The sequence below is a fragment of the Oncorhynchus kisutch genome, linkage group LG11, assembly GCF_002021735.2.
Source record: "Oncorhynchus kisutch isolate 150728-3 linkage group LG11, Okis_V2, whole genome shotgun sequence".
NCBI classification, from domain to species: domain Eukaryota; kingdom Metazoa; phylum Chordata; class Actinopteri; order Salmoniformes; family Salmonidae; genus Oncorhynchus; species Oncorhynchus kisutch.
In genome coordinates, this window is record NC_034184.2 from 77,144,730 (window position 1) to 77,157,376 (window position 12,647).

Genomic DNA, 12,647 nt, shown 5'->3' on the forward strand with positions numbered 1-12,647 from the left:
ATACCAGGTTATGGGTGAACTGTGAAATCAATTTTAACCAGATGATCGGTGCTGGTAGGTGAATCAGCAGCAGCTCTATTCTGATTAGGTCCCATGCCTATAATAAAGCTCTACGTTATATTCATTAGGTTCCAGGACAGCCCATAAAAAATGTGATGAAGTCCTCTTATAGATCTGGAAGAGATTCCTCCTCTGTGTGTAATGACACTGGATAGTACATTGCCTTTTTCATATCTATCCATCCCATTCCTCACAGGACTATAATCTCTCTCTCTCTCTCTCTCTCTCTCTCTCTCTCTCTCTCTCTCTCTCTCTCTCTCTCTCTCTACCTCTCTCTCTCTACCTCTCTCTCCCTTCCTCTCTCTCTCTACCTCTCTCTCTCCCTCTCTCTACCTCTACCTCTCTCTCTCTCTCTCTCTCTACCTCTCTCTCTCTCTCTCTCTCTCTCTCTCTCTCTACCCCTCTCTCTCTCTCTCTCTCTCTCGTGGAGGAGGGTGTCAAGCGGAAGAAGGAAAAGGGGGAGAAGAACGGAGGTGGGACGGGAGAGACTGGTGTGGTCAAAGGCACTAAGAAACCTTTGCCTGGTGCTTGGGGGCGGGGGGGGTGGGGGGGAGAAGAAGATGAGGAGGAAGGTGAGGACGATGACGAGGCTTTCTTTTCAGATTCCTCCGCAATGGGTCCAGAGCTGACAGCCAGTCAGGCAGAGGGGCCAAAGTACACGGTGAGGGAACTGACAAGGTTCCTGAATGAGATTAAAAGGAAAAAGGTGAATTAATCTTGAAGCTTTTGTTTTCCGAACCTTGAAAGTTTGTAAGATCAGTACAACACCCTATGAAAAATGAGGGGCATGGTGTCCTCTCACCCAGGAAACAGTTTATGTTGAGGAAGTGGGTCACCACAGTGCATAAAGGTCGACCTTCCGACACTGTTTAGATGAATAGTTATTTTCTGGCACTGGGGCTTTTTGAGCTTTGCTATTGGTCTCTTTCTTTGCTGGCTTTTCTCCCACTTCTTATGGAGACTCTTCGGGTAGACTCTCTTAAATGGCGCCAGAGATGCGGGAAAGAGGAGTCTGTTGGGTGAATATGTGAAACAAAAACAAAAGTACAGGTGTTGTTTCTGCAGGAGGCACAGTGATGTGGTGAATGAAGTCGATTTGTGGCTCTGCTGGAAAGGGGCAAGTGCACTGGGCCATTAAACATATTTTAGTGCATGTGTGGCAGTCTTTTTTACACCGGGTCTGGACGTAAAAATGTGCTCCTCCAAGTAGGTGTGTAGGGGTACACTTGTAGTTTAAGCAGAAATTAACAACAGCCATTTTGTCTTTATACATTTAATGGACCAAACACAGGGAGAGAGAGGGAGTGTCTGTTTGGATGTCTTAGACAGGAACTCTCACAGGCAGCGCCTGAGGAGACACTGGTGGTCAGCGGGGACTGGAACTGTACAGTGGATTTTACGAAAGATAGAAATGGGGAGGAACCTCATTAAGGCTCAGTGGGGTTGTTAAGGGACATCATTAATCAGTTTGACCTAGTTGATGTTTGGAGAACTAGACATCCTGACACAAGACAGTGGACATGGGTGAAGGTCTTTGGGGCTGAGGTCAGTGCAGCCAGACTGCTTTTACAGGAATCAGAGCAATAGGCTGTTGGGCTCTACCATTCTCCCTGAGGGGTATTTTGGATCACCACATAACCATGGCTCGGCTGTATGTTTCCTCAGCGGGCATCCTATTGGAAGTTTAATGTAAAGCTCTTACAAGATGCAACTTTTTGCTCAGGTCTCCAGACTTTTTGGAAAAGGTGGGGGCAGCGAAGAGAGGATTATGAGTCTCTGAGTCAATGTTTGGATGTGGGAAAAGTCCAAATTCGGCTGTTCTGTCAACAGTATACAGCTCTCTCATCCTCAGAGGCTAGGAGAGAATTGGGGTGAAGTCGAGCGTAGTACCAGTTAAGTGGAGGTAGAGCATGTGGGGCAAGGAAATGTAGGCCACCAGGCTAATTCAGCTGAATTACGTAGGGACCTGGGCAGTTTTTTCCAGGTTAATGCAAAGGGAGCACTGGTAAGAGCTAGGTTGCTCAAGGAGATGGATGCTCTCATTTTTGTCCATTAAAATAGCATCAAATGGATCAGAAATACAGTGTAGACATTGTTAATGTTGTAAATGACTATTGTAGCAGGAAACGGCTGATTTTTATATGGAATATCTACATAGCATCCCAGAGTCGCCTCTTCACTGTTGACGTTGAGACTGGTATTTTGTGGGTACTATTTAATGAACCTGCCAGTTGAGGAGTTGTGTGGCGTCTGTTTCTCAAACTAGACACTCTAATGTACTTGTCCTCTTGCTCAGTTGTGCACCGGGGCCTCCCACTCCTCTTTCTATTCTGGTTAGAGACAGTTTGTGCTGTTCTGTGAAGGGAGTAGTACACAGCGTTCTTCGAGAGCTTCCGTTTCTTGGCTATTTCTCGCATAGAATAGCCTTCATTTCTCAGAACAAGAATAGACTGACGAGTTTCAGAAGAAAGGTCTTTGTTTCTGGCCATTTTGAACTTGTAATTGAATCAACAATGCTGATGCTCAAGATACTCAACTAGTCTAAAGGCGGTCAGTTTTATTGCTTCTTTAATCAGGACAACAATTTTCAGCTGTGCTAACATAATTGCAAAATAGTTTTTAAATTATCAATTAGCCTTTTAAAATTATGAACATGGATTAGCTAACACAGCGTGCCATTGGAACACATGAGTGATGACAGGAGTGATCATCAAAGGAGCGGCAGGGTAGCCTAGTGTTTAGACCTTTGGACTAGTAACCGGAAGGTTGCAAGTTCAAACCCCTGAGCTGACAAGGTACAAATCTGTCGTTCTGCCCCTGAACAGGCAGTTAACCCACTGTTCCTAGGCCATCATTGAAAATAAGAATTTGTTCTTAACTGACTTGTATGGTAATATTTTTTTTTAACTGCTGATAATGGGCCTCTGCAAGCCTATGAAGATATTCCATGAAAAATCTGCCATTTTCAGCTGCATTAGTCATTTGCAACATTAATGTCTACACTCTATTTCTGATCAATTTGATGCTATTATAATGGACAAAAAATGTGTTTTTCAAAAACAAGGACTAAGTTCTAACTGTAGTGTGTGTCAGGTCTTCCTCTCAGAGGGATGGAATTAACCCCTGTTGTCCCATGAACTGGCAGAGGTCGGATGTCCCCCGGCCGTGCATCAGAGGTTGATGGACTCCCAGTGTAGTTTTTTTTTAATTCTGGGGAATAACTGGACTGGAAATATTTATCATTTTCAAATCAAATCAAATGTATTTATATAGCCCTTCGTACATCAGCTGATATCTCAAAGTGCTGTACAGAAACCCAGCCTAAAACCCCAAACAGCAAGCAATGCAGGTGTAGAAGCACAGTGGCTAGGAAAAACTCCCTAGAAAGGCCAAAACCTAGGAAGAAACCTAGAGAGGAACCAGGCTATGTGGGGTGGCCAGTCCTCTTCTGGCTGTGCCGGGTGGAGATTATAACAGAACATGGCCAAGATGTTCAAATGTTCATAAATGACCAGCATGGTCCAATAATAATAAGGCAGAACAGTTGAAACTGGAGCAGCAGCATGGCCAGGTGGACTGGGGACAGCAAGGAGTCATCATGTCAGGTAGTCCTGAGGCATGGTCCTAGGGCTCAGGTCCTCCGAGAGAGAGAAAGAAAGAGAGAAAGAGAGAATTAGAGAGAGCACACTTAAATTCACACAGGACACCGAATAGGACAAGAGAAGTACTCCAGATATAACAAACTGACCCTAGCCCCCCGACCCATAAACTACTGCAGCATAAATACTGGAGGCTGAGGCATGAGTGCGTTGGGGTAGGAGAGTTTCTGATGAGCTGCCGTCGGGCGGCTCTGAGTCTCCTGCCCAAAAAAGGGGACTTGTGTGAACTTAAGAACTGGAGGCCTGTGGCATTACTCTGTGCGGACTATAAGATATTTGCCAATGTCCTCGCTAACAGACTGAAGTCCCATCTAGACTCTATATTACACAGGGACCAGACATATTGTGTTCCGGGATGCTCAATCACGGACAACTTGTTCTCAATCAGGGACATGTTGGACTTGTCGAGAGTTTCCAATGTGAACTTTGGACTGGTCCCTTTAGATCAAGAGAAGGCTTTTCATGGAGTTGACCATGAGTATCGGTTTAATGTGATGTCTGTGTTTGGGGCAAGGTTTTTGGCCTGTGTGAAGATGTTGAATGCTGGGGCATCATGTATGGTCAAGGTGGGAGGGGGGCTCAGTAGTACAGTCTGGGTGAGACACACATTAGAGAAGGATGCCCTCTATCGGGGAAGTTATATACACTAGCCATTTAACTTTTTTTTGGCCTCCAAAGGGGGTGTGGAACCTGGGATGTTGGTGTGGGAGGAGCCTACCTTCCAAAATCCAGCCATCTTTTTTGAGATCGGTTCAATCTGCAGAAGCGACTGATGGCAGCAGGTCTACAAAGGCTGGGTGAGCTGCGGCTGCTGGGGGAGGAGGGGTGGAAAACCCCAGAAGTCCTGGCACAACAAACAGGACAAACATCTCTTAGGCTACTGGAAAGATTCCTGGGGGAGGTGCAGGAGGCACTGTCTGAGCCGATAAGGGGGGTGTTTGAGCCACTAAAGGAGTGTCCACCAATGTTTCCGCCACTGCAGGTGACAGCAGAGACTGGCAAGCGGCCAAAGGGGGAGGGGCCATCAATGTTTCCGCCACTGCAGGTTACGGCAGTGACTGGGGACTGGCAAGTGGGTATGGAGGACTTGTTGAATTTTAACACTTCGAGCCTGGGGGAGTTTGAAGGGGTGGGAGGTAAAGCCCTCTACAACCTCTGCATTAAAGTGAGGAACATTAGGAGCCTGGGGGAGTTTGAAGGGGTGGGAGGTAAAGCCCTCTACAACCTCTGCATTAAAGTGAGGAACATTAGGAGCCTGGGGGAGTTTGAAGGGGTGGGAGGTAAAGCCCTCTACAACCTCTGCATTAAAGTGAGGAACATTAGGAGCCTGGGGGAATTTGAAGGGGTGGGAGGTAAAGCCCTCTACAACCTCTGCATTAAAGTGAGGAACATTAGGGGCCTATCATACCTTAAGGGAACATTTTGACATTTGCCATATGGTTAGTGAGAAAGTCCATATTGCAAATGTACGGTCCCTTACTAGACGTCCGAAAACGTTTGTAAAATTCACGGACGGCGTCGTGCGGCAGGGCCGGATCTTCCAGGAAGTCATCAAACGAACTCTCTCGGACATTCGGTTTCCGTTTTATAAAATAATCCAATTTTGGTCATTTTTTCGCTGTCCCAGTAAATCCCACAAGAGGGCGAATGGAATTATATGTACAAAACATCACGAATCACGCAGTGGCCTTATCTCCTAAACTGAAAATATTTTGAAGCCGAAACTTGGTGAGCATAGGTTTGGCATAATGGGCAGGTGGCCCCAAACAAGATGGCGTCTAGGCCTCAACATATGCCTTATGCACAAGTTTTTTTTTTTTACGATGATAATAAAATATGACTAAAGTATGTTGATACAGTTCTTATACATGTGTAATTGACACAAAAATCGAAAGAATTTCGGTAAACGGTCCAGAAAGCATGTTTTTAAGGGTGTGATAAGTTTTTTCCAAATGTTTGCTATTTTTGACTTTTGACTTCTTATGAAATCATATTGCAAATGGACAAAACATATGCCTTATGCACAAGTAATAAAAAAAAAATGATAATAAAATTGGACAAAAGTATATTCATACAGTTCTTACACAAAAAATGAAAACATTTGTTCAGAAAAATGTTCAGTTTTTCCAAGTTTTACTTTTGGATGTTGACATGTGTTACATTTGCAATATGAAAAACCATGGTGGAGCGCACTCGCCATCTGTTGGATGTTTAAAGTGTTACACTTGGCATTGCCAGATTGCATTTGCAATCAACTTTGAATGAAACAACGCCAAATTGAGTGGTATTGGACACCGTGTTCATGGTTTGTCCAGTGCCAATGACTTCCCATTCATTTTTGTACATTTCAGGGGGGTATTCCCTTACAGGAGTGAAGGCAATGGGGTGGAGAATATGGTGGGTTTCAGATGGAGGGGGCTCTACAAACTAACAGTGGAGGGTTCTACATGGAGCCCTGGCCACTAACAGCTGGTTGACATGGGTTGAACCAGGATTCGGGCAGGGGTGTCCTTTCTGTGTCATGAGTAAAACTATGAATCATGTGTTTTCTCTGTGCGCCAGGTTAATGTTGGAATGTCTGTGTGAGAGGTTGGGGGTGGAGATTGCTGTTGGGATGTTTATAATGGGATACAGTTATTCGAATAAGGAAAAGGCCAAATGTGCGTTGTTGAATTTTCCGTTTGCTCAGGCAAAGTTGGCTATTTGGCTAACAAGGAGGAAAAGGGTCAAAGGTGGGGGGATAACAGACCCTTTACTATTATTTAATTGGATGGTCTCTGCGCGCCTTAGGGTGGAATTTGAGTTCTATAAAAATGATAAAAAGTGTGGAGATATGTGTCAGGCAAGCCATCTGTATAGCTGTGGAAGATGTGTTGGATATACAGTACAGTTGTAGAAGTTGTAGAGTATTATGAGTGTGTTTCTGAGACAAAGAGGGGGTAAATGGAAGAGATGTTGACAATTTCATTACCATTGAACCAGGATCACATTCATATTAGTTCCAAACAATATTTCTTCGAGTCTCTGTCGAGCTGAAATGCATTCCAATTGGCTATACTTTTTAACATCATCATTAGCTCTGGCATCTTGCACCAATATTTGTAACCAAGGACAGATCATAATATGCGTCAACCTTGGGAAAATCCTCTGCATTATCATTAACAGCAGACTCGTTCATTTCCTCAATGAAAACAATGTACTGAGCAAATGTCGAATGGGCTTTTTACCAAATTACCGTAGGACAGACCCTGCACACCCTAATTGACAAACAAACAAACCAAAACGAAGGCAAAGTCTTTTCATGCTTTGTTGATTTCAAAAAAGCTTTGGCATGAGGGTCTGCTATACAAATTGATGGAAAGTGGTGTTGGGGAAAAATCATAGGACATGATTAAATCCATGTACACAAACAACAAGTGTGCTGTTAAAATTGGCAACAACAACAAAAAATATCTCCACAGGGCCGTGGGGTGAGACAGGGATGCAGATTGAAACCCACCCTTTTCAACATATATATCAAGGAATTGGCGAGGGCACTAGAACAGTCTGCAGGACCCGGCCTCACCCTTCTAGAATCTGAAGTCAAATGTTACTGTTTGCTGATTATCTGGTGATTCTTACCACAACCAAGAAGGGCCTACAGCAGCACCTAGATCTTCTGCACAAATTCTGTCAGACCTGGGCCCTGACAGTAAATATCAGTAAGACAAAAATAATGGTGTTCCAAAAAAGGTCCAGTTGCCAGGACCACAAATACAAATTCTATCTAGATACTGTTGCCCTAGAGCACAAAAAACTATACCTACCTCAGCCTAAACATCAGCACCACAGGTAATTCCACAAAGCTGTGAACGATCTGAGAGACAAGAAGAACCTTCTATGCCATCAAAAGGAACATTAAATTGGATGTCCCAATTAGGATCTGGCTAAAAATACTTTAATCAGTTATAGAACCCATTTCCCTTTGCGGTTGTGAGGTCTGGGCTCTACTCACCAACCAGGAATTGACAAAATGGGACAAACACCAAATGGAAACTTTGCATGCAGAATTCTGCAAAAATATCCTCTGAATACAAACGTAAAACACAAAATAATGCACGCAAAGCAGAATTCGGCCGATACCCACTAATTATCAAAATCCAGAAAGAGACGTTAAATTCCTGACCGCTGTGACTGACCCAAACTTAAGGAAAGATTTGACTATATACAGACTCAGTGAGCATAGCCTTGCTATTGAGAAAGGCCACAGCAGGCAGACCTGGCTCTCAAGAGAAGACAGGCAATGTGCTCACTGCCCACAAAATGAGTTGGAAAATGAGCTACACTTCCTAACCTCCGGCCAAATGTGTGACCATATTAAAGACACATATATCCCTCATATTACACAGATCCACAAAGAATTTGAAAACAAATCCAATTTTGATAAACTCCATATCTATTGGGTGAAATTCCCCAGTGTGCCATCACAGCAGCAATGTTTGTGACCTGTTGTCACAAGAAAAGGGCAAGCAGTGAAGAGCAAACACCATTTTAACTACAACTCATATTTATGTTTATTTATTTTCTCTTTTGTACTTTAACTATTTGCACATAATATGACATTTGAAATATCTTCATTATTTTGGAACATTTGTGTGTAATGTTTCCTGTACATTTTCTTATTGTTTATTTCACTTTTGTGAATTGTCTATTTCGCTTGCTTTGGCATGTAAACATATGTGTCCCATGCCAATAAAGGCCCTTAATTTGAAATGGAACAATGAGAGAGAGAGCGCGAGAGAGAGAAAGAGAGAGAAGAGAGAGAGACAGAAGAAAATAAATGCAGTTTGTCTGATCTCAGATGTGTACTGACACCATGTGTGTTTTGTCTCCTCTCCTTGCCACCAAATCAAGTCAAATCCAATCAAATGTACTATATTTATATAGCCCTTCGTACATCAGCTGATATCTCAAAATGCTGTACAGAAACCCAGCCTAAAACCCCAAACAGCAAGCAATGCAGGTGTAGAAGCACGGTGGCTAGGAAAAACTCCCTAGAAAGGCCAAAACCTAGGAAGAAACCTAGAGAGGAATCAGGCTATGTGGGGTGGCCAGTCCTCTTCTGGCAGTGCCTGGTGGAGATTATAACAGAACATGGCCAAGATGTTCAAATGTTCATAAATGACCAGCATGGTCCAATAATAATAAGGCAGAACAGTTGAAACTGGAGCAGCAGCACGGCCAGGTGGACTGGGGACAGCAAGGAGTCATCATGTCAGGTAGTCCTGGGGCATGGTCCTAGGGCTCAGGTCCTCCGAGAGGGAGAAAGAAAGAGGGAATTAGAGAGAGCATATGTGGGGTGGCCAGTCCCCTTCTGGCTGTGCCGGGTGGAGATTATAACAGAACATGGCCAAGATGTTCAAATGTTCATAAATGACCAGCGTGGTCGAATAATAATAAGGCAGAACAGTTGAAACTGGAGCAGCAGCACGGCCAGGTGGACTGGGGACAGCAAGGAGTCATCATGTCAGGTAGTCCTGGGGCATGGTCCTAGGGCTCAGGTCCTCCGAGAGAGAGAAATAAAGAGAGGAGAGAATTAGAGAACACACACTTAGATTCACACAGGACACCAAATAGGACAGGAGAAGTACTCCAGATATAACAAACTGACCCTAGCCCCCCGACACATAAACTACTGCAGCATAAATACTGGAGGCTGAGACAGGAGGGGTCAGGAGACACCAGTCTATCCATAGCCCTCCCTATCGCCTCCTTTCATCATCCTGTCTTAATTCTCAACCTCCTCCAATGCATCTCATTGGTGGTATTCCACCTACTCTCGTTTGTGTCTCACTCACTCCACCCCTCTACAATACAAGCATTATGTTTTGTGAAAATGACAATTTTACCAGAAGCGTTTAAGGGTGGCAATCACCTCCCTCTCATCAGTATAGTCGGATGCATTGGGACATATATTCATCACTCCACGTCAATCTGAGAGGTAATGTAATAATACAATACTCTAAGACAGGCAAGTGTGTTTTTAGACCTTTTCAGAGGCAGCGTAAAGTAAACAACTGCTAAAAGACATTAGCCGATGTAAACAGAACCTAAGCTCTACCATGTTCAAGTGTGTTTGTGTGTGTGTGTGTGTGTGTGTGTGTGTGTGTGTGTGTGTGTGTGTGTGTGTGTGTGTGTGTGTGTGTGTGTGTGTGTGTGTGTGTGTGTGTGTGTGTGTGTGTGTGTGTGTGTCTGTGTGTGTGTGTGTGTGTATGCCTGCCTCTCTGTTTCTCTCCATCTCTGCCAGACCTCCTACTCATGATTAAAACATGACCCAGTCTCATTTCCGTCCCTCTGCTATTGCCACAGAGGACATACATTGGGGAGAACAAGTATTTGACACACTGCCGATTTTGCAGGTTTTCCTACATACAAAGCATGTAGATGTCTGTCATTTTTGTCATAGGTTCACTTCAACTGTCAGAGATGGAATCTAAAACAAAAATCCAGAAAATCACATTGTATGATTTTTAAGTAATTAATTTGCATTTTATTGCATGACATAAGTATTTGATACATCAGAAATGCAGAACTTAATATTTGGTAGAGAAACCTTTGTTTGCAATTACAGAGATCATACGTTTCCTGTAGTTCTTGAACAGGTTTGCACACACTGCAGCAGGGATTTTGGCCAACTCCTCCATACAGACCTTCTCCAGATCCTTCAGGTTTTGGGGCTGTCGCTGGGCAATCCCTCCAAAGATTTTCTAATGGGTTCAGGTCTGGAGACCGGCTAGGCCACTCCAGGACCTTTAGATGCTTCTTACGGAGCCACTCCTTAGTTGCCCTGGCTGTGTGTTTCGGGTTTTTGTCATTCTGGAAGACCCAGCCACAACCCATCTTCAATGATCTTACTGAGGGAAGGAGGTTGTTGGCCAAGATCTCGCGATACATGGCCCCATCCATCCTCCCCTCAATACGGTGCAGTCGTCCTGTCCCCTTTGCAGAAAAGCATCCCCAAAGAATGATGTTTCCACCTCCATGCTTCACGGTTGGGATGGTGTTCTTGGGGTTGTACTCATCCTTTTTCTTCCTCCAAACACGGCGAGTGGAGTTTAGACCAAAAAGCTCTATTTTTGTATCATCAGACCACATGACCTTCTCCCATTCCTCCTCTGGATCATCCAGATGGTCATTGGCAAACTTCATATGGGCCAGGACATGCACTGGCTTGAGTAGGGGGACCTTGCGTGCGCTGCAGGATTTTAATCCATGACGGCGTAGTGTGTTACTAATGGTTTTCTTTGAGACTGTGGTCCCAGCTCTCTTCAGGTCATTGACCATGTCCTGCCGTGTAGTTCTGGGCTGATCCCTCACCTTCCTAATGATCATTGATGCCCCACGAAGTGAGATCTTGCATGGAACCCCAGACTGAGGGTGATTAACCGTCATCTTGAACTTCTTCCATTTACTAATAATTGCGCCAACAGATGTTGCCTTCTCACCAAGCTGCTTGCCTATTGTGCTGTAGCCCATCCTAGCCTTGTGCAGGTCTACAATTTTATCCCTGATGTCCTTACCCAGCTCTCTGGTCTTGGACATTGTGGAGAGGTTGGAGTCTGTTTGATTGAGTGTGTGGACAGGTGTCTTGTATACAGGAAACGAGTTCAAACAGGTGCAGTTAATACAGGTAATGAGTGGAGAACAGGAAGGCTTCTTAAAGAAAAACGAACAGGTCTGTGAGAGCTGGAATTGTTACTGGTTGGTAGGTGATCAAATACTTATGTCATGCAATAAAATGTAAATTAATTACTTAAAAATCATACAATGTGATTTTCTGGATTTTTGTTTTAGATTCCGTCTCTCACAGATGAAGTGTACCTGTGATAAAAATGACAGACCTCTACATGCTTTGTAAGTAGGAAAACCTGCAAAATCGGCAGTGTATCAAATACTTGTTCTCCCCACTGTATGTATATACATATATTAAACAAACACACGGGCACACTCGTAAGAACAGCCTCCTTTCTCACACAGTTGTCATTACTTGGAGAAAAATAGCGATTTGCAGAAGGATGTGAACTCAGAATTCACAGACAACAGTATCTCTAAAAAATATTCATAAAACATGTGTTTGTGAGGAATGGTCAAAGGGCGTATGAGACATGTGCATTAGCCAATATCACACATCTACCCCAGAGAGCCAACCACTCCTACCCAAACAAGCCAGTCTACACTATACATTATGTTTTTTATACAGAGAGAGAGAGAGAGAGAGAGAGAGAGAGAGAGAGAGAATGGGAGAATGGGAGAAAGGATATTGTAAGGACATCATTTCCACACAGTGGCACATTCTCAGCCTACATTACATTCTTTCAAGACTCTTCTACCCTTCCTTTCTCTTTTCCCACCTCTCTCTCTCTCTCTCTCTCTCTCTCTCTCCCCTTCTCTCCATTGTGTCTTCTCTCTCTCCTCTCTCCCCTTCTCTCCATTGTGTCTTCTCTCTCTCATCTATCCCCTTCTCTCCATTGTGTCTTCTCTCTCTCCTCTCTTCCCTTCTTTCCATTGTGACTTCTCTCTCATCTCTCCCCTTCTCTCCATTGTGTCTTCGCTCTCCTCTCTCCCCTTCTCTCCATTGTGTCTTCTTCTCTCTCCTCTCTCCCCTTCTCTCCATTGTGTCTTCTCTCTCTCCTCTCTCCCCTTCTCTCCATTGTGTCTTCTCTCTCTCCTCTCTTCCCTTCTCTCCATTGTGTCTTCTCTCTCATCTCTCCCCTTCTCTCCATTGTGTCTTCGCTCTCCTCTCTCCCCTTCTCTCCATTGTGTCTTCTCTCTCTCATCTCTCCCCTTCTCTCCATTGTGTCTTCTCTCTCTCCTCTCTCCCCTTCTCTCCATTGTGTCTTCTCTCTCTCCTCTCTCCCCTTCTCTCCATTGTGTCTTCTCTCTCTCATC